This window comes from Mytilus trossulus, chromosome 1, assembly GCF_036588685.1.
Source record: "Mytilus trossulus isolate FHL-02 chromosome 1, PNRI_Mtr1.1.1.hap1, whole genome shotgun sequence".
Classification (NCBI taxonomy): Eukaryota; Metazoa; Mollusca; class Bivalvia; order Mytilida; family Mytilidae; genus Mytilus; species Mytilus trossulus.
The window spans coordinates 18,709,335-18,730,111 of NC_086373.1; the positions used below are offsets into that span (position 1 = coordinate 18,709,335).

At 33.0% G+C, this 20,777-nt stretch overlaps 1 long non-coding RNA gene across 2 annotated transcripts; it reads left to right on the forward strand.

Moving 5' to 3' along the window:
* Nucleotides 1-5,525: 5,525 nt before the first annotated feature.
* On the forward strand, nt 5,526-20,419 carry LOC134717688 (uncharacterized). 2 transcript variants are annotated; one of them, XR_010107369.1, is made up of 5 exons: nt 5,526-5,745; nt 10,027-10,086; nt 10,687-10,841; nt 13,182-13,257; nt 18,607-20,419. It is a non-coding gene; the product is annotated as an uncharacterized LOC134717688 (long non-coding RNA). The 2 variants fall into 2 exon arrangements; XR_010107370.1 differs by lacking the exon at nt 10,027-10,086 and having other exon boundaries at nt 5,528-5,745.
* The last annotated feature ends 358 nt before the right edge of the window (nt 20,420-20,777 follow it).

Genomic DNA, 20,777 nt, shown 5'->3' on the forward strand with positions numbered 1-20,777 from the left:
GATGGGTACGTCACAGATTCCTTTCGGCTATTATGTGACGGGTTGGTCTGGGGCTACATTAGCATGTTTCCACTCCTGAAAATTATAGGTGTATCTCCAGTTTCAAGTGACTTTTAAAATGTTAAATTAAGTAAGAAAATTGGGTAACACGAATTACCGAATAACACTGTTATTATCCGAATAACTCATGTAATTACCGAATAACTCTTCAAATATCAATATTAACACATTTAAGTGACTTTTAAACATATATTATTGAATAAAATTATAATAGAAGTGTATTTTATAACTTAAAAATTAAAAAAAAGTTGCAGGTAAGTTAATATTGATCATTATAAAATTATGGATATCGGTGTGTACTTCCAAGATGGCGACCAAGGAAAACGTAATAAATGAAGAAAAGAAAGATTGCATACAATCCCTCAAAAAAGTCATTTAAATGTGTTAATATTGATATTTGAAGAGTTATTCGGTAATTACATGAGTTATTCGGATAATAACACTGTTATTCGGTAATTCGAGGTACCGGAAAATTTACTTAAAAACTCTTTCCGTTGCCCGTAGGAAGCATGACTATACAATCTCTGTGCTTCAAAATACATGCAAACTTTGACTTTGCTCACAATTAAGCCCTTAAACTTTGTGATGAGGCAAACTATCTGTTTATTCGTTTTCCAAATCCTCTTTCATCCTTCGTCGCCATCTTCAAACGTTCTTTTGAAGCCCTTTCATTAGGACGATTTTGATTGGTCAATATAAATACTTTCTAGGGTAAAAAAAAGGTTACAAAAGCGAAACCTATATTGATAGTTGTTAGATCTCATATGCAGTTAGTATAACGTAATCAGAGATCAACATTTCAATTAGATTGGCTGCGATTTGGACTTAACACTACTCGTTTTTGGAAAAGAAACTCTTTCCTATGATCAAAATGTGCAAATTCTTAAACAAGTATTCAATTTTATAAAGATATCAAAACGATTCCTCGTAGTATAGTATCAACATAAGTAAAACGCACATCATCATCATTATCATCATCAACCTAATCTCTGTCGTTCTTTCCTCATTCCCTCTACTTTTTTCAGTATAGATAAGTAATATTTATGTTGTTTATATAATATGATGCATGCTCATGTTCAATTTGTATTGTTATATATATTGTATTGTGGAGAAGACTTTATAAGTATGTTTTACTTGTGTCCGATCCTTTTTCGCTTTGAGCAAATAAAATATGTTTAAACTAAACGTAATTCGCTTTACTGTCCGAACGTCGTTAACTTTTAATTCGTATCAACAAAAACGGATTTCTAAGGCGAATTGGTTAGTGCGAATTAGACAATTCAAATCAATTCGAATTAAAAAGGAATGGTGTCAACACGATTAGCGAATTCGATTGGCCTTCGATTCGAATCAAATGTACGTGTAGACAACATATCGACTTTTTTAAAACAAAAACAAAAAACTTTTAAAACTGAACATTTCGTCGTTTCCTCACTATTTAAACATAGGCTGTTAGTAATCAAACAAAGCTACTAGTATTACAATTTTAGGAGGAGAAGACATGAACGCAAATTTAAAAGCAACCGAGAATCCACACATTTTGGCAATTTATTTTCAGAAATTCGATTGGTTCTAAAAATATGATAAGGATAATATTGAAGAGTTTCATTCGGAAAGAAGATGCATATTGACAGAAATTTGTAGTTTGAATAAATTTCAAGATCTAAGAATGTCAAAGTTTCAAGTTAAAGTCGAAATTTACAGATTTGAAATACCAAAATTTCGACTTTGAAAAAAGAAGTTCACTGCTAATTTTATTTCTACTATATATTAAAAGAAGATATGGTATTATTGCCAATGAGACGGCCTTATTATCTCCCTTATGTGGGGCCTTAAACTAACGGCCTTACTATGTCCCTTATGCGGGGTTCACACATTTCACACATTACCGATTATTGCTCCCGTTTGAGAACAAACATCGATACGACACGAAAAGTGAAAAAGTCGGATTACTATCCTCAATTATCTCGAATGTTCTATAATTATCTGAACAAAGTCGTGTAAGTTCGTAACAGATTCCTACGGATCGGGCGGGGTCCGAAAGTTCAGCGAAGCACCCCGACAATTATGTGCGTCCCGTTACATTCGGGGAAACTCAGCCGATTTTGTCTAGTCGGATTATAGTCGTGCTTGTGTCATGACAAATTATACTGTATCGGATCAACATCCTAACAATGTTCTGTGTATTCTTTACGGTGTCCTGTGGAACGGGAATGATCTGGAGAAATTTTTCATTACTGTTTTTCTGCCGATTAAGTCCAGATTCGATCCAGATCTTGTGAATTGCGAAACGTTTTTGCCTAAACCGTTCGAGAACAGTCCCGTTATTAATATGAAATTCGTCAATGATACTCACATCAGAGTCCCGACAATTACAGAATACAATTCACTGAGACCAGACAAAGCCGTTTGCAATGCGATAGAGCGGACCGTGATAGGTTTACGTTCCGACAGTACCTGGTCATCCCGAGTATGTCGACAGTTTTCGAACGGATAACTTCCGTCAGCGTCTTGTCACTATCTGATGGCTGATGGGTTACATTCGGTAGAATCGGGACGCAGTCGTGACAGACTCGGTTGAATTTTACCTGTCGAAAGATACAAATCGGATTAGAAGCGGATTTAGAACGGGATTATTGGGATAAATTCGCTTGGAAACGGTTGAATATCGACGCTTCCTGAACAATATATGATTGTTGTCGTGATTAAAAAGTTTTTTTTACAAATTTTAATTAAAGTTTGAATTTCCATCCACAATTCACATGATCGTGATCAGACTTTTAATAAATTTCAATCCCGGGAATGGTCCTGTCAAGAGCGGCAGTAAAAATCGTGAATGTGCGACCCTAGCTTAAAAGATACAAATTAGATCAGAAGCGGATTGAGAACGGGATTACAGGGATATATTCGCTTGGAAATGGTTGAATATCGAAGCTTCCTGAACAATATCTGACTGTTGTCGTGATTATATTATTTGTTTTACAAATTTTAATTAAGGTTTGAATTTCCATGCACGATTCACAGGATCTTGATCAGAGTTTTGATAAATTTTAATCGGAAATGGTCCTGTCAAACTGAGACGGCAGTAAAAAACGTGAATGTGTGACCCCAGCTTAAAGCCCTAGTCCCACTAGACCACGATTGCACCACGCTCACCTCGGTCTAAAATAAATCAGAACGTGGTGAAGTCGCGGTAAGAGCATGATTAATATCGCACTACGATCTGTGAAAAAAATGCACGATCGTGTAAATCGCAGTAAGGTCGTATCACGGTCGTGGTGTGGTCTTCAAGATCGTGATGAGCGTGGCTAACTTTGAACATAGTATTTTTGGTAATTTATACCCCAGTCCCACTAGGCCACGATCGCACTACGATCTGTGAAAAAAATGCAAATTTTGATGATCGACGTACGATCGTATAGATCGCAGTAAGGTCGTAACACGGTCGTGATGAGGTCTTCAAGATCGTGATGAACGTGGCAAACTTTGAACATGTTCAAAACAATCGTGGTACGGTCGTGGCGAAATCAGTTCGTAGTAGAAGCGTAGTAAGAGCGCACTGAGATCGTAGTAAGATCGCAAAGGTCGCTGTTCCATCGTAGTGAGAGCGTAGCGAAAGCGTGATTCTAATCGGAGAAACTGCGCTACGATCTCATTGCGACGTTAAATTACGACCTCACTACGATCATCACGTTCTCACCACGTTCTCACCACGACCAAACTACGCGTCCATTATTTTAAGCTGGGGTCACACATTCACGATTTTTACTACCGTCCTCGACAGGACCGTTCCCGATTAAAGTTTATCAAAAGTCTGATCAAGATCCTTTGAATCGTGGATGGAAATTCAAACTTAAATCAAAATTTGTAAAAAAAAATAATTTGATCACGACAACAATCAGATAGTGTTCAGGAAGCGACGATATTCAACCGTTTCTAAGCGAATTAGTACCGATAATCCCGTTCTGTATTTTTCGCCAGGTAAAATTCGACCGAGTATGTCACGACTTCGTCCCCACTCTACCGAACGTAATCCGACAGAGATCAGACAGTGACCAGACAGTGAACCGACGCTGACGGAAGATATCCGTTAGAAAACTGTCGGCATATTCGGGATGATATGGTACTGTCGGAACGTAATCCTATCACGGTCCGCTCTATCGCATTGCAAACGGCTTTGTCTGGTCTCAGTCGTATTGTATTCTGTAATTATCGGGACTCTGACGTGGGTTATTGATTAATGTCGTATTGATAACGGGACTGTTTCGGAACGGTTTCGGCAAAAAACGGTTCGCAATCGACAAGATATGGATGCAATCTGGACTCAATCGGCAGAAAAACAACTATGAAAAATTACTCCAGATCATTCCCGTTCCACAAGACACCGTCCAGATTACACAAGACATTGTTCGGAACTCGATCCGATACATCAGAATTTGTCACGACATAGCCACGATTGTAATCCGACTAGACAAAATCAGCTGAGTTGTCACGAATGTTACGAGACGCACCTAACTGTCGGGGTGCTTTGCCAAACTATTCGGACCCTTCCCGACCCGTAAGAATCTGTTACGAACTAAAACGGCTGTGTTCAGACAATGATAGGACATTCCAGATAATTGAGGATACTAATCCGACTTTTTCACTTTTCGTGTCGTATTGCTGTCTGATCTCAAACGGGATCAATAATCGGCAATGTGTGAACCCCGCATTACGACTATACCACGCTGTTTACGACCATAGTACGATTTTAGCACGCTTTTGCCGTCCTCATCACGCGCTTCTTACGACCTGACTACGTTCATACTACGACCATTATTCTCATTGTCATTTTCCCATAAAAAATATTAATTCTCTCCAGGTTTTGTTTGTCTGAACGTAATTGGGACTCTTAACGGCTCAACTATGCTTCTTGTTGTCATATAGATCAGACCGTTGGTTTTCCCGTTTGAACGGTTTTACACTAGTAATTTCTGTGGCCTTTTATAGCTTGCTGTTCGGTGTAAGCCCAGACTCTGTGTTGAAGGCCGTATCTTGGCCTATAATTGTTACTTTTAAAAATTGCTACTTGGATTGAGAGTTGTGTCATTGGCACTCATACCACATATTCCTATATATATTACAAATGTAACACATCTGTTTCATATCTGCTATCGTTCACTAAAATATCGTCATTTCAGCTTAATGACCAGCAATAGGTTGTAATTTAGGTCGGATTGGTCGGTCCAACATCTGTACTTGTTCAAGATTCGTTACTATCGGAGCAACATTTGCTTCTTCATCAACCCTAATACCACGCCCACGTGGTCTAGTAGATGTTAGTGGCATGGCTGTATCTTGTTTGAAAAATCTACGTATTAATCAGAAATTGAACTGAAGGAATGACACTGTATTGATATGGCACCCAATCCTATACCTTTTAGCTTATAATATAAGAAATTTATTAGGTTTTTTAGCCTTCTTATATAACTAACAAATTAAGACCGTGGGACCATACGGTCTAACAAATGTCTTATAGAAGCAATAATAAGTGTCATAATCCGTACTTCCCCAGCATAACTGTAAGACGTTACCGCATCCGTTTTAACTTTTATATGGTTTTATAAGGGAAGCTGAGCAAGCCTGTCGCCATTATCACGAAGACCAGTAATGACAGTATATTGACAGGAAAAAAACAGATAAATAGTGAATACAGTTATAAATTATATAAATTATACTATAAATTAGAATTCAGTCGACAATAACACCTTGATGATCGAGATCGCTTAGTCTGCATAGTGGGGATATAGTTTCGTGAAATCGGTAAAAAGCTCGAGCAACGTGCAAGGATTTGTATAGTTACTAACTATACAAATTCTTGCGTTCTGTGTATTTTTTTTTGTGGACCAATAGGCTTATAGTCCCTTATATGTGAGAGCTCGCTGCCCTTCGAAAATTGGTACTGATTCTCGTTACTGATACCCTTTACAAATGGTGTACTCTTAAACTTCCGATTGTAGAGAGATATGATATTGTTTTATTGTACATGACTTATGGCATTGGATCTGTCAGCTGTCATGCGTGTTGTTGAAGGAAGTTTGGGGTTATCAATTAACCAATTTTAAGCATTGTACAAATATACGTCCCCCATTCAAATGCATTGATCATCAAAAAGGGGGGGGGGGGGAGATTTCAACCTCTGGATCCACCACTGGTACATATGTATATTCATGATATCTTTTAAGATTGTATTATTAATAAGGGTAATTTAGGCTACACACCTGAGTATATGATACCAGAAGTCCATTACTAGAGGAAGTCGGCAAGCTGTGTTATATATATAGTCCGTGGGTAGTGAAGTAAGGCGTCAAAGAAAAAATTATAATAGCCTTTCAAGACGTTATAATTATTTGGACTAGTCCGCAGGCAATCAGGTCACATTGTCTCCGCCTATTCTCAGTGGAAATCACTGTACAACAATATAATAAGAAGATGTGGTATGATTGCCAATGAGACAACTATCCACGAAAGACCAAAAATGACACAGAAATTAACAACTATAGGTCACCGAATGGCCTTCAACAATGAACAAAGCCCATACTGCATAGTCAGCTATAAAAGGCCCTGATAAGACAATGTAAAATAATTCAAAAGAGAAAACAAAAGGCCTTATTTATGTTAAAAAATGAAAGAAAAAAACAAATATGTAAAACATAAACAAACGACAACCACTGAATTACAGGCTCCTGACTTGGGACAGACAAATACATTAATAATGTGGCGGGGTTAAACATGTGTAGATTTTGGATTATATCTGAAAACTAAGGCATTTGAAGAGCAAATCTGTCATGGCCTAAAATTTTTGATTAGCTTTACATCTATGTATCTGAAATTTTCAGACAAACCTGTCAACTGATTGTTGGGTTGCTGCCAATATATTAGTACAATGTTTTAGATTTTAGGGAACATTTGCAATTGTTGGTTATTTTCTTGACTATTATTATAGATAACGATTGTGCACAGCAAAAATGTTCAGCAAAGTAAGATCTACAAATAAGTCAATTATGTATAAATGACAAAATTTATCCCTTAACCCTTTCTTCCATGGATTTTTTTTTCTTACATACTTGATTCGCATAGGATTTTTTCAATAAAAAAAAATCATCAGGTTTAAAGTATTAATGCTCTGTGAAAATGAACATTTCATCAATGAAATTCAAATCAGATATTCTCATGAATATCCTTTTCATATTGGATACATTTTTTTTCAAGTCTGATGCAGACATTTTGTAGTCAAAGTGTTTCATCTGAGGTCCTACACAGGCGTCACAAGGCGTCATTATGGAGTAAAGGGGGTGGCGTCAAAAAGCGTCATTATGGAGGAAAGGGTTAAGGAGTTATTGGCCTTTAAAGGCAATTTTAAACAATTTGTTTATTATGTTTTTGAGCTTTGAAAAATGTTCTTCCCTGAAACTACTGAACAAGTTGCAGGCAAACTTATTCAAAATGATCCTTATTGTTTTATTTTGTGTTTCGTAAAAAAAACTATGGCCACCATGGCTAAAAATTAAATAGAACATAGGTAAAAATGCAGTTTTTGTCTTATACTTATAAAAACTGAAGCATTAAGAGCAAATAAGATTTATCAACCCTGAAATTTTCAGATGAATGGAACAACCCATTTTTGTGTTGCTGCCACTACATTTATAAAGTAAATTTTGGAAAAATTGCTGTTTTTGGTTATTTTCTAGATTATTATTTATATAGATAAAGACTGTAAACAGCAAATATGTTCAGCAAAGTTAAAAGACCAAAACTTTCAATTGATCACTTTAAGGAGTTATTTCCCTTTAAAGACAATTTTGCACAATTTGTTCATCATAATATAAAATAGAAGATGTGGTATAATTTCCAATGTGACAGCTCTTCTCAAAAGATCAAATGACACAGAAATAAACAACTATAGGTCACTGTACAGCCTTCAACATTGAGCAAACCCAATACAACATAAAATTGAGAATGGAAATGGGGAATGTGTCAAAGAGACAACAACCCGACCATAAAAAAAAAAAAAACAGCAGAAAATAACCAACAGGTCTTCAATGTAGCGAGAAATCCCCACACCCGGATTCGTCCTTCAGCTGGCCCCTAAACAAATATATACTAGTTCAGTGATAATAAACACTAGTATATAGTCAGCTATAAAAGGCCCAGAAATGTCAAATGTAAAACAATTCACACGAGAAAACTAACGGCCTAATTAATTTACAAGTAAATGAACATATAACAAATATGTAACACAGCAACAAACAACAGCTACTGAATTGCAGGCTCCTGACTTGGGAAAGGCACATACATACATAATGTGACAGTGTTAAACATGTTAGCTGGATCCCAACCCTCTCTAACATGGAACAGTGGTGCAATAGTACAACATTGAAACGAATTATAAAAATCAGTTGAAAAAGGCTTTAAAAACTCATCAGATGGATACAAATAGAAGTATATCTAACAAAAACAGAGTGAAAGTGGCTGGGCACTTATACATCCAAACAACAAAAAGACCATTAGTACAGATCTGTGAGTACTCTCAGTTACTGACAGCTAGTTCAAAGCCAATAACACTTATTGTGAAGCCTATCATAGTTTTCCACAGATTCACCTGCAAGTTACCTGTCGATTTAAACTTTTGTAAGTTCTATTGTCCCATTAAACAAATACAACAGGTATTGTTCTCTGTTTAGTTTATTCAATGGGACCTTTAAATTTCTTGCAAGAGAAATTTATCACTCACTGATTAATTTACCTGAACAAAAAATACATAATAGCATGCAGTACTTAAAAAAAATCAGAAATAAACTTTTTATAATTAAATCAGTGCTTAATTTATATTATATTATAAAGTTATATTGAACAGATGGAAAATATATTATTGATACTGAATAAATATTGTATCACATGCAGTTTAGGTGAGTTTATACATGTATTTCAATCAACAAAGAAGATATTTTTTTGGTCAGGCAAATTAATCAATGAGTGATAGATTTCTCCTAGAAGAAATTTAAATGTCCAAGTGAATAAGCTACACAGAGAACAATTTTAAAACCTATTGTATTGATTCAATGGGACAGGTAAACTTGCAAAAGTTTAAATACCTTGGTAAAGAGCAGACGACTCTGGAAAACTTTCATTTGGTTCGCTATAATAAAAAAAATCATGCATCTAAAACATCAACATCAAATGGATTTAGTGTAAAGACGTCATAAACAGTCAGAGAAAAACATGACCTTGTGCAATGCCAAGATACGGGTATCAATTAACAGATTGTAAAATCCATGAATGTGTGTATGTATATAACAAAAATGTTAGTTTGCTTTTAGTTTACTGATAACAAAATCAATATTAATACCAAATTTCAACCAAACTTGAGGTGAATTATAATTAGGGTATCTCCAATAAAGTTTATGTTTTATTTTCTGTTTTCCCGAAAAACATGACCACCTTGGCTAAAAATAGAATATAGGGTAGAATGCAGTTTTTGGCTAAATAATTAGTTATTTCAAAAACTAAAGCATTTAGAGTAAATCAGAATAATTATTTATTTCAAAAACTAAAGCATTTAGAGCAAATGAGAGAAGGAGTTAGGTCAAGGTCTACCTGCCCTGAAATTATCATCAGGGTAACAGAAATTTAGGCTATTGCCCCTTATATATTCATTAGAATCTGTCATTTAAGTAGTGTTTTATAAGCATCAGCTTTTAATTTGCACTTTTCCAATTCAATGGACCATGTTTTATCTTTATAAATGTTCGATGTGACTGTGACATTGTGGGCTTATTAATTCAAGATGCGCTAAACTTAAATTATCTAGACCCAGAACTGCAAAAAAAAATATTGCAACATGTCATTTTCAATAGCTTTTTTCCCTACTGAGGAAGTCCTGTCTGTAAAGTATGATGAATTCATGTCTGTTTTTTTAATTTTTAGATAAAATGCCTTTGGTTAGGAAAAGAGGCAGACATTATGCCCATGTTACATATGAAAGAGGTAAAAGGAAATTAAAGAAAGGTGTTCAGGTCATCATAAATAATTAAACAGGATACAAAACCTACATCTGGACTCCAGCTTGCTTCCAAATTTTTAGGAAATGACCTTAATTCAGATCCTCCTTGTTCAAGTTCATTGCTTGGTACAGAATATTGCCATAAAATATTGGATGTGAAATACCTGAAAGTATAAGATGTCTACATGTTGATCTTTAATTACGAATGATGTCCTTGTTCAATGATAACATTTTGTAAATGTTTTGACTTGTTTGTGATATCAAGAACTTTGGTGTAACAATTTTCAGTAATTCAGAGATTAAAATTTCTTTCATTAAAATCAAATGTATTGTTACAATACATGTACATGTACTAGTATACAGGAGCACATCGAACAAGTTGAGATATATGTATAAACACCATAAGGTGTTGACAGATTGTTTCTGACTGTTTCTTATTTATTTCTTGAATAAATTCCAGTAGTACATTGTGTACTAATATTGCTTTTTTCAAAGATAATATTGTAATGATTTGGGTAAAAAATCCCTCTAAACTATTGAAAGTTAGATAACTATTCACATACATGAAAATGTTTATTTTTTAGGTACAGATGCCCTTAAAGTTTTTGATGAAGTAAAGAGCAAGATATTGTCCCATCTGGCAGCAATACTGTATGACACTGTATGACCAATTCACAGACAATTTGACAAAGAATAACAATAGAACACCAACAATTCACATATGAGACGATGTTTTATGGTAAACCACATACTGTGTAGGATTTAATATTGTCTCCCATGAAATGATGTCCACAGGACTTTATTTCATAGTAAATACATGGACAAAATTTACTTATTTAAATGTGTCCTGGACACAATTTCCTATGAAAATATGTCCTCATGAATGAAAAATGCTATGAACATGGACATTATTTAATACTATAATTTTGTACAGGTGGACACTATTTTCAGGACATTATGTCCATCAGGACATTTTTTTGGTATGATCAAAATATTAAATGATGTCTATTGCCTTGTTATTACTAGACATTTTTTAACCAATAATTGCGAACTTTAATACATTGTAACCTTGACAGAGAGTTGTCTCATTGGCACTCATAATTATCTTTGTTGCTGAAAAATGCTGTATACTTAGGGGACAGCATTCCATGGCAATGGACAGTGTTTAATACCAAAATTCTATAATTTCTATTGCCTTCTTCTCATAATAAATATAGTAAAGTTCTTCACATTTGATGTTATACTTTACACTCTTCTTCCTTTTTGTTCTTCTTTCATTGTCATTATCGTTAGCTTGGTATTTCTTAAAACTTTAAGTTCTCTCTATTCACTTCCATCCTTATTTTTTTGTTAACATTTGTATATTAATCAATGTCAATCAATCCTTTGGATTTTTATTAATATTCAAGTGTAATAAAACTTGTTAATGACCTTTGTATTACTTCCCTTGGAGGTCACAATTTAATAGCCACTTCTATGACAACTTGTCCTGTAGGTGGACACTATTTCATAACTTTTGCAGTAAAAATCTGTCCACTTGAGGGACAATATTTCATGGCAATGGACATTATTAAATACCAAAAATCTATGAAAAATTGTCCACATGGACACTTTTTCACAGGACACTTTTATGTCTTACAACTGTACAGAAATTATTTAAATAATTTGAAATAAAGATATTAAGCAAAATGTTTAAAACTTTGTTGGGCTTAAAATGACACAGAATTAACAACTATATGTCACTGTAAGCCTTCAACAAAGAACAAAACCAACACCACATAGGCAGCTATAAAAATCCTCAAAACAAAAAATGTAAAACAATTCAAACGAGAAAAATAATGGCTTAATTTATGTAAAAAAATATATGTAACACAGTCACAGCAGCAAAAATCCACTACAGGTTCCTGACCTGTGACAGGCACATTTGATTGTGAAGGGTTAAACTAGTTTGAAGGCACTAACCCTTCCCCTAACCTGGAAAAGTGGTTAAACAATACAACATAATAACACAGTTGAAAAAAAATTAACTCAGCTCATGGATACAAATAGAAATACATCTATCAAAAAACAGAAAGTTGACATGGATGGGTACTTGTACATCCCAACAAAAAAATAGAAAAAAACCTGCCTAATTAATGTACAAAAAAATGAGTGAAAAACAAATGTTTACAGTTACTGACAGCTAGTTAGTTCAAAGCCAATAACAACTTATAAAAAGAATCATGCATCTTAGACTGATTTGTCAATCAATACACATGCACCATCTAATGGATTTAGTGAACAGGTGTCATAAACAGAGAAAAACAAAAACTTGTGCAATGCCAAGATACAGGTATTGACAGATTGTAAGATCCATAAATCTGTATTTATTATTAGGTATATAACTATAGTTCTATTTTCATTAAATAATAACAAATCAATATTATTTCCAATAAAAACAAAATTCAAAGAACTTATTACAGTTTTGATTTGGTAATTGTTTAAATGAGTTTATTTAAAGGATCAATAAGTTTACCTGCCGGATCATTTCTAAATTTCTGGGCTCTGAAAACAACATATGATCAACATATACATTTGTACTCATATTTGGTTTTTTTTCATATGATACAGACTTTATACATGTACAGGAACTTCTAAAGAGGTTTGAAAAGATAGAGATGTGGCATGATTACCAATGTGACAACTAGTCACAATTGATTTGGATAGAAGGGACAATAAGTAATGCCTTCAACCATGAGTAGTAAAAGACTAAATTAGAAAAAGTAATGGCTAAATTAATGATAGAATAAATAGAAAAACAATTTTAATGGCAACAAACCACTGAATATTAGTCTCCTGGTTCCAGATTTGAGACAGAAACATACACATTTTAATTGATTTAACTTGTGAGCACTTAACCAAGAAATATTAACAATGTAACAAGAAATCTCCCCTTTGGCTTACATTCTTGCATAGAGTTTCCCATTGGAAACTGACTTATTTAATTCAAGAAATCCACATTTATTACTTTTTATTTTTCTCTTTATTTATCAACTTTAATTAATTTGCTATCATGTTATTGTTTCTTTGTTATTTTTAGGTGAATGGTTATAGTAATTTAGACAAGCAAAACATGCATTAAAGACTGTCAGTGTTGCTTGGATTTTCTCCATATGGTAATATCTATAATAAGTGTTAAATTCATACAAATGTTTTCATTGTCTATATGTGTTGGCTGATAGATGAATCATTTCAGTTAAGCTCATCTGACCCAAAGGGTCAAGTGAGCTTTTCTCATCACTTGAAGTCTGTCATAATTGTCTGGTTACTTTTACAAAAATCTAATCTGAAACTACTGAGCCAAATATAACCAAACTGGTATACAATCATCATTCGGATATCTTGTCCAAGGACCTGGCATGCCAACCATCATAGTTGCCATGCATGGTTAAAAATAGAACAGAAGGGCAAATTCAGGTTATGTTTATTGTCTTAAAAATGGTAGAGAAATTTTGAAAATTGCAGTAATATTTAGGAGACATTTCACTTCAAGATTGATTTTAACCATTTGTTTTGGTTTTTTTATTGCATTTTCCTTTTAAGGAGGCTCGAGGGTACAAATACATCAGTAACCATTGAAACATTTTTTTTTCATTTCAAATTTTATTTATTACACTTTTAGTGTTACTTTATGATATTGTACAAAAATCAACCAAAAAAAAACAATTTGTTTTGGCCCCAGATGACTTTTAAAATGTTTATATCATTGAAAATGCTCCAAATTATCTCCCCTTGGTGAAAAAATGTCATTTAAAAAAAAAAAACTGAAATAACTTTTAACTCATCGGTGACCTTTATTTTTTATTATTGTTTTCAAATGAACTGTACTTATACTAAACTATTGAAAAATTTAAGCGATTTCTGTTATTTCTTTCTTTTTTTCTTTTGATTTTACCTTTTTTTCTCCTATTAGTTCAACAGAAAAAAAGTACCTTACAGAAATACATGCTTCTTTCAAATGCAGAATATGAGCTTAAATAAACGGGAACCCCATATTTTTATTTAAATTTTCTTTTAAGATTAGGATAAAGTTTATTTATAGAAAAGAATAGCGAAATCCTATATTTAAAAAAAAAATTGATTCAGACCTGCGAGCCCCCTTTATATTATAATAAAAGCTATAATAGAAGAGAAGCGAAAGGTACCAAAGAAAAATTTAAAAGACCAACAGACAACCAATATTGCATAAAACATGTAACACTAAAGCTGACCCTATTAAAAAAAGGAGGTGATCTAGAAGGGTAGGCAGATCCTGCTCCACATATGACACCTGTATAGATGTAATGAAAATTTAAATATGAAAAATGGTCTAGTTTCTGGTGTCAAAATTTATGAAACTTGAAACTGTATTAAATGTTTCTCTTTGTTTGGGACAGAATTAGGTATGTGTTTATGTGAATCACTAACTTATGCAAGACAGGTCCTACACCTGACAACCTCACATTTTTGTCGAGCCTTCGACTTTAGTCCAAAATGCAAGACTAAGCGATCCTACTTTCAAGCGGCGGCGTCCACAAAAATTCACTCTGTGGTTTAAGAAAGTTATTAAATTTGCATTCTTAAACTATACTGGATTTCTACCAAACTTGGACAGAAGCTTGTTTATGATCATAAGATAGTATCCATAAAGAAATTTAGTAAAATTAAAATTCTATTTTTTCTGTATTTTATTTATAAATGGTTTGCAAAAATAAAATTCCATTTATTCTGTTTTTTACCTATAAATGGACTTAGTTTTTCTGCGGGGAAACATTACATTCACTCTGTGGTTAAAGTTTTTGAAATTTTAATAACTTTCTTTAACTATCCTGGGTTTGTACCAGTGTATCTGTATTTTACTTATAAATGGACTTAGTTTTTCTTCCAGTTAACATTACATACAGTCTGCAGTTACAGTTTTTATACGACCGCAAAATTTGAAAAATTTTTCGTCGTATATTGCTATCATACTGGCGTCGTCGTCGTCGTCCGAATACTTTTAGTTTTCGTACTCTAACTTTAGTAAAAGTGAATAGAAATCTATGAAATTTTAACACAAGGTTTATGACCACAAAAGGAAGGTTGGTATTGATTTTGAGAGTTTTGGTCCCAACATTTTAGGAATTAGGGGCCAAAAAGGGCCCAAATAAGCATTTTCTTGGTTTTCGCACTATAACTTTAGTTTAAGCTAATAGAAATCTATGAAATTTTGACACAAGGTTTATGACCACAAAAGAAAGGTTGGGATTGATTTTGGGAGTTTTGGTTTCAACAGTTTAGGAATTAGGGGCCAAAAAAGGGCCCAAATAAGCATTTTTCTTGGTTTTTGCACCATAACGTTAGTATAAGTAAATAGAAATCTATGAAATTTAAACACAAGGTTTATGACCATAAAAGGAAGGTTGGTATTGATTATGGGAGATTTGGTCCCAACAGTTTAGAAATAAGGGGCCCAAAGGGTCCAAAATTAAACTTTGTTTGATTTCATCAAAATTGAATAATTGGGATTCTTTGATATGCCAAATCTAACTGTGTATGTAGATTCTTCATTTTTGGTCCTGTTTTCAAATTGGTCTACATTAAAGTCCAAAGGGTCCAAAATTAAACTTAGTTTGATTTTAACAAAAATTGAAATCTTGGGGTTCTTTGATATGCTGAATCCAAACATGTACTTAGATTTTTGATAATGGGCCCAGTTTTCCAGTTGGTCCAAATCAGGATCTAAAATTATTATATTAAGTATTGTGCAATAGCAAGTCTTTTCAATTGCACAGTATTGCGCAATGGCAAGAAATATCTAATTGCACAATATTGTGAAATAGCAATTTTTTTTTTTAATTAGAGTTATCTTTCTTTGTCCAGAATAGTAAGCAAGAAATATCTTATTGCAAGATTTTTTTTTAATTGGAGTTATCTTTCTTTGTCCAGAATCAACTTAAATCTTTGTTATATACAATATACAATGTATATTCACTTTTTACTACCAACTGATAAATTTAAATAATCTTTACCATTCAGTGATAACAAGCAGTTTTTTTTACATCTTAATATTTTATGATGTATTTAAATGAGTAGTTATTGTTTCAAACTCCATAAGAATATTTTAATTGAGATTAGTTTTGGAATAAGGGAAAGGGGGATGTGATTAAAAAATTGGGTTCAATTTTTCTCATTTGAAATTTCATAAATAAAAAGAAAATTTCTTCAAACATTTTTTTGAGAGGATTAAAATTCAACAGCATAGTGAATTGCTCTAAGAGAAAACAAAAATTTTAAGTTCATTAGAACACATTCATTCTGTGTCAGAAACCTATGCTGTGTCAACTATTTAATCACAATCCAAATTTAGAGCTGAATCCAGCTTGAATGTTGTGTCCATACTTGCCCCAACCGTTCAGGGTTCAACCTCTGCGGTCGTATAAAGCTACGCCCTGCGGAGCATCTGGTTAAAACATTTATTCGATTCATAAACTATCCTGAAATTTTTACCAAACTTGGACAATAGCTTCTTACAATCAAAAGATAGTATCAAGAGGAATATTTTTTTTCCTCATTTTTGTTGAGCCTGGGAGTTACAGCAAAAGTAGGCGAGACACTGGGTTCCGCGGAACCCTTACACATTTTTTTAGTTTCTTTGTTCATTTCATAAGTATAAGGACACCATGAAACTAAATATCAAACAAAGTAAAAAATATCTTGTCATCTGGTCACCGCGATATAGCCTTTCTGTGCTAATATGGCGTAAAGCAACAAACAATCAAGCTTGTCATCCGGTGGGTTTTTGGTGCATCACATATAATATCTGTTATCCCTTTTAAAAGCAAGTTTCTAACCTTGACAATATTCTTCTTCACAAAATAAATTAAAAACTACAGCAATCAAAAAATATTTTTGAAATTTTACAGATTTTTAAATTCCTACTTTGACAAATATATTCTAAGTCTTGTACGAGACAACACTATTTTTAACATTTGACCTTTGTTTTTAATTTTGTTGAAGCATAACATTTTAATTATCACATATATCCTGAAATTGTAATACAATGATATCATACATATTAAAGTTTTATTTTGATATGAAAGTATAATGCATAATACAACCACCCACATATTTTTTTTCTTAAATACATAATTTTTTTTAATAACCTTCCCTGGAGGGGGCATAATATTTTCTGGAACAGCCTTTATATGTTTTCTTGGGGGACGGGACATAGTATTTTCTAGAGCAGCCCTTTATGTTTTTATATAAAAAAAAATCTATTTCAAGTTGATATTAAAACACAAAAAACCCTGTGATAGAATCTATATTACTCCAATCCAGGTTTTACCCTTGTTCTATGTGTATGGTACAGACAAACGTATCAAAAAGAAAAGATGTGGTGTAAAGTTTGCCAATGAGACAATTCTCCACCAGAGACCTAATGATGTAGATGTTAATGATAAACCACACATTGAAATGTCTACCTGTTTATTCTGGATAGACATGAAATTTCATTATTGGAACGAAAACAAATGTTAAGTTAAGTATGACGTCCATTATCACTGAACTAGTAAATATTTTTGTTTAAGAAACAGCTATTAAGAGCACGCTTCAGGTTGTGGGATTTTCTTGTTGTATTGAAGATCCATTGGTGGCCTTTGGCTGCTTTCTGCTCTTTGGTCAGGTTGTTGTTTCTTTAAAAAAATCCCCATTTTCAATTTTACATTTTACTATCTGTAGGTAACATTATTTTTGTATACTCTTCATAGATAAGTTTTTGCAAATTTAACTTTCTATTGCAGATGGATTCTATAGTCAGAGGGGAGATGTGAAAAAATCTTTATTAAAGTCAAGTTACATTAAATGGGCTATGTCACAGATTTCAGTCAAATTTTGCATGTATAGAACTCTGGCTCTAGTGGAAACCGAAAAAGTTATGCATTTATCTCACTTATCATTTGAAATATTTACTGATTGAAATCTTTCAATATGAGTGAACATTTGTATAGAAAGCCCTTAAAATCGGCAAAAATCATCCAAAATCTGTCTTAAAATTCATCAAATCTCTAATTCTTCTCCATAGATTTTTTTTTTAAAACTATATGACGTTGATACATAAATTTCAGTTTTGATGTTGCAAAACAAATATAAATAAGGTCACGGAACAAAAAACAAATATCGGTATGTAACACATAAACAAATGACAGCCACTGAATTACAGGCACCTGACTTGGGACAGGCAACTACAAAGAGAATGTGAAGGGGTTAAACATGTTAGCAGAATTCAAACCCTCCCCTAATCTGGGACAGTGGTATAATAGTCCATTTACTGTTCCTTGACCTTAAATTAGATTGATAATTCAAATTGAAAACTCAATTTTAGCACTGACCTTAAAATAGATTGATAATTCAAATTGAAAAACTCAATTTTAGCACTTAACAGGTTGTTTTGCATTTTATTTATTAAAAATGTTATAATAGCCATGAAACAATGATTTTATTTTCAGGTCATTTAAGAAGAAAATTGATAGAGGAAAGATACAGATATGCAAGAATTTAATATTTGAAATGCACTTAATATTTCTTTTGTATATGACCATTAAATTTTGGCAGTCATTGTTATCTCTGCTATACAAACAAATATATCTTGTAAAATTTATTCATAAGAGGAAGCTTTAATAACAAATATCTAACCACATTAGATATTGTTTATGCCCCAACTACAATAGTAGAGGGGCATTATGTTTTCTGGTCTATGTGTCCATTCGTCCGCCCCTTTGTCCGTCTGTCCCTCTCCAGGTTAAAGTTTTTGGTCAAGGTATTTTTTGATAAAGTTGAAGTGAAATCAACTTAGAACACATATTCCCTATGATATTATCTTTCTAACTTTAATGCCAAATTAGATTTTTGATCCCATTTCACTGTCCACTGAACATAAAATAATAGTGTGAGTGGGGCATCCTTGTACTTAATGGACACATTCATGTTTGCCAATTTTTTAATTAGTCTAAAACAAATCTATTTTTTTTTATTCTGTGGGATTCAAAAGATTTTGTTATTTGTGATAATTATTTATTTTGAAGTCTGAGAACATTTCATACAAATTTCAAATTCTAAATAAGACATCTATACAGCACATACTCCATCATAAATTGTGTTAATGATAATGTTGACTATATATCATTTTTATTAAAGAAAAAAAATAATGTATCGCTTATTATGTGCATTCCTATGACTATCCATACTCTTGACTTACTTAATATTCATGTGTTTACATTAATTACATATATTTAAGTAAAACATTTCAATGTATGTCTTCGTAACAATATCACACGTATGAAATGTTTTTTTGGTTTTTTTTTAGCTGTATATTCTCTGTGAGGGTTATTCCATTAAAATGTATCAGGGAGGGAAGTTAAATTATTGAACTTGGGTCATGGGTCTTAATTATACCCCTGCTTTCCGTTTAAAAAAAAGGGGGGTATACTGTTTTACCTCTGTCTGTCAGTCCGTCAGTCCGTCCGTCCTTCTGTCCCATGAATATTTTTCGTCGCATTTTTCTCAGGAACTACAATACAAGGATTTCTGAAATTTAATTTCAGGGTTTATATAAGTCAGCTATACCGTGTGATGCGTTTTCAGATTGATCACTTGACAATTTCCTGTTTACCGAACACTTGTATGATTTGACACATGATAGCCAAGTTGAAAATTTTCGTCACATTTTTCTCAGGAACTACAATACAAGGATTTCTGAAATTTGGTTTCAGTGTTTATCTAAGTCAGCTATACCGTGTGATGCGTTTTCATATTGATCACTTGACAACTTCCTGTTTACCAAACACTTGTATGATTTTACACATGATAGCCAAGTTGAAAATTTTCTTCAAATTTTTCTCAAGAATTACAATACAAGGATTTCTGAAATTTGGTTTCAGGATTTATATAAGTCAGCTATACCGTGTGATGCGTTTTCAGATTCATCACTCGACAACTTCCTGTTTACCAAACACTTGCATATTTTAACACTATTAATATTATCCACTTGTGACGGGGATATCATCAGTGAGCAGTAGCTCGCATTTTCACTAGTTCAGTTTGCATCTTTTATCATAATGTAGAATTATCTAAAATATTGTTCTTAATTGTAGGGATATTTTGATAGTCCCTACCTACTCTCAGTTCAATGGAAAAGCCCTCACAAACTTTCTTTGCTTTTTATCATAGATGCAATAAGAACATTAACTGAATGATTTATTATTTGTAATGTTTGTGACTCATGTTGTTTGAAATGACATTGAATGAAATAAAGTTTGTACCAAAAAATATTATTACTACTTTGAACCCAGAATTATATGCAAGTTATTAGGCTCTTAGTTAGACAGTCAAAGGGGACTATAGGTTTGCACACTTTTTGTCTGTGTATCATATTAAGTTGGTGTATTAAATGATTACAAATCAGTCTGATAGCTACATGAACTTGACCACATATTTTTTTCTGGGACGTTGTAAGCAGCAAGTCAACAGTATTTGATGTATGGATGTATGGAATGATTATTCCATTACAGGCAGGCTGTACATTATGGTTTACCTGACATTGACCTCTTTTTTTATGGTTTTATTGGTCAATGATTAATTTTCATACTAGCCAGCAATTCAGTTTCTCAGATGTTATCAA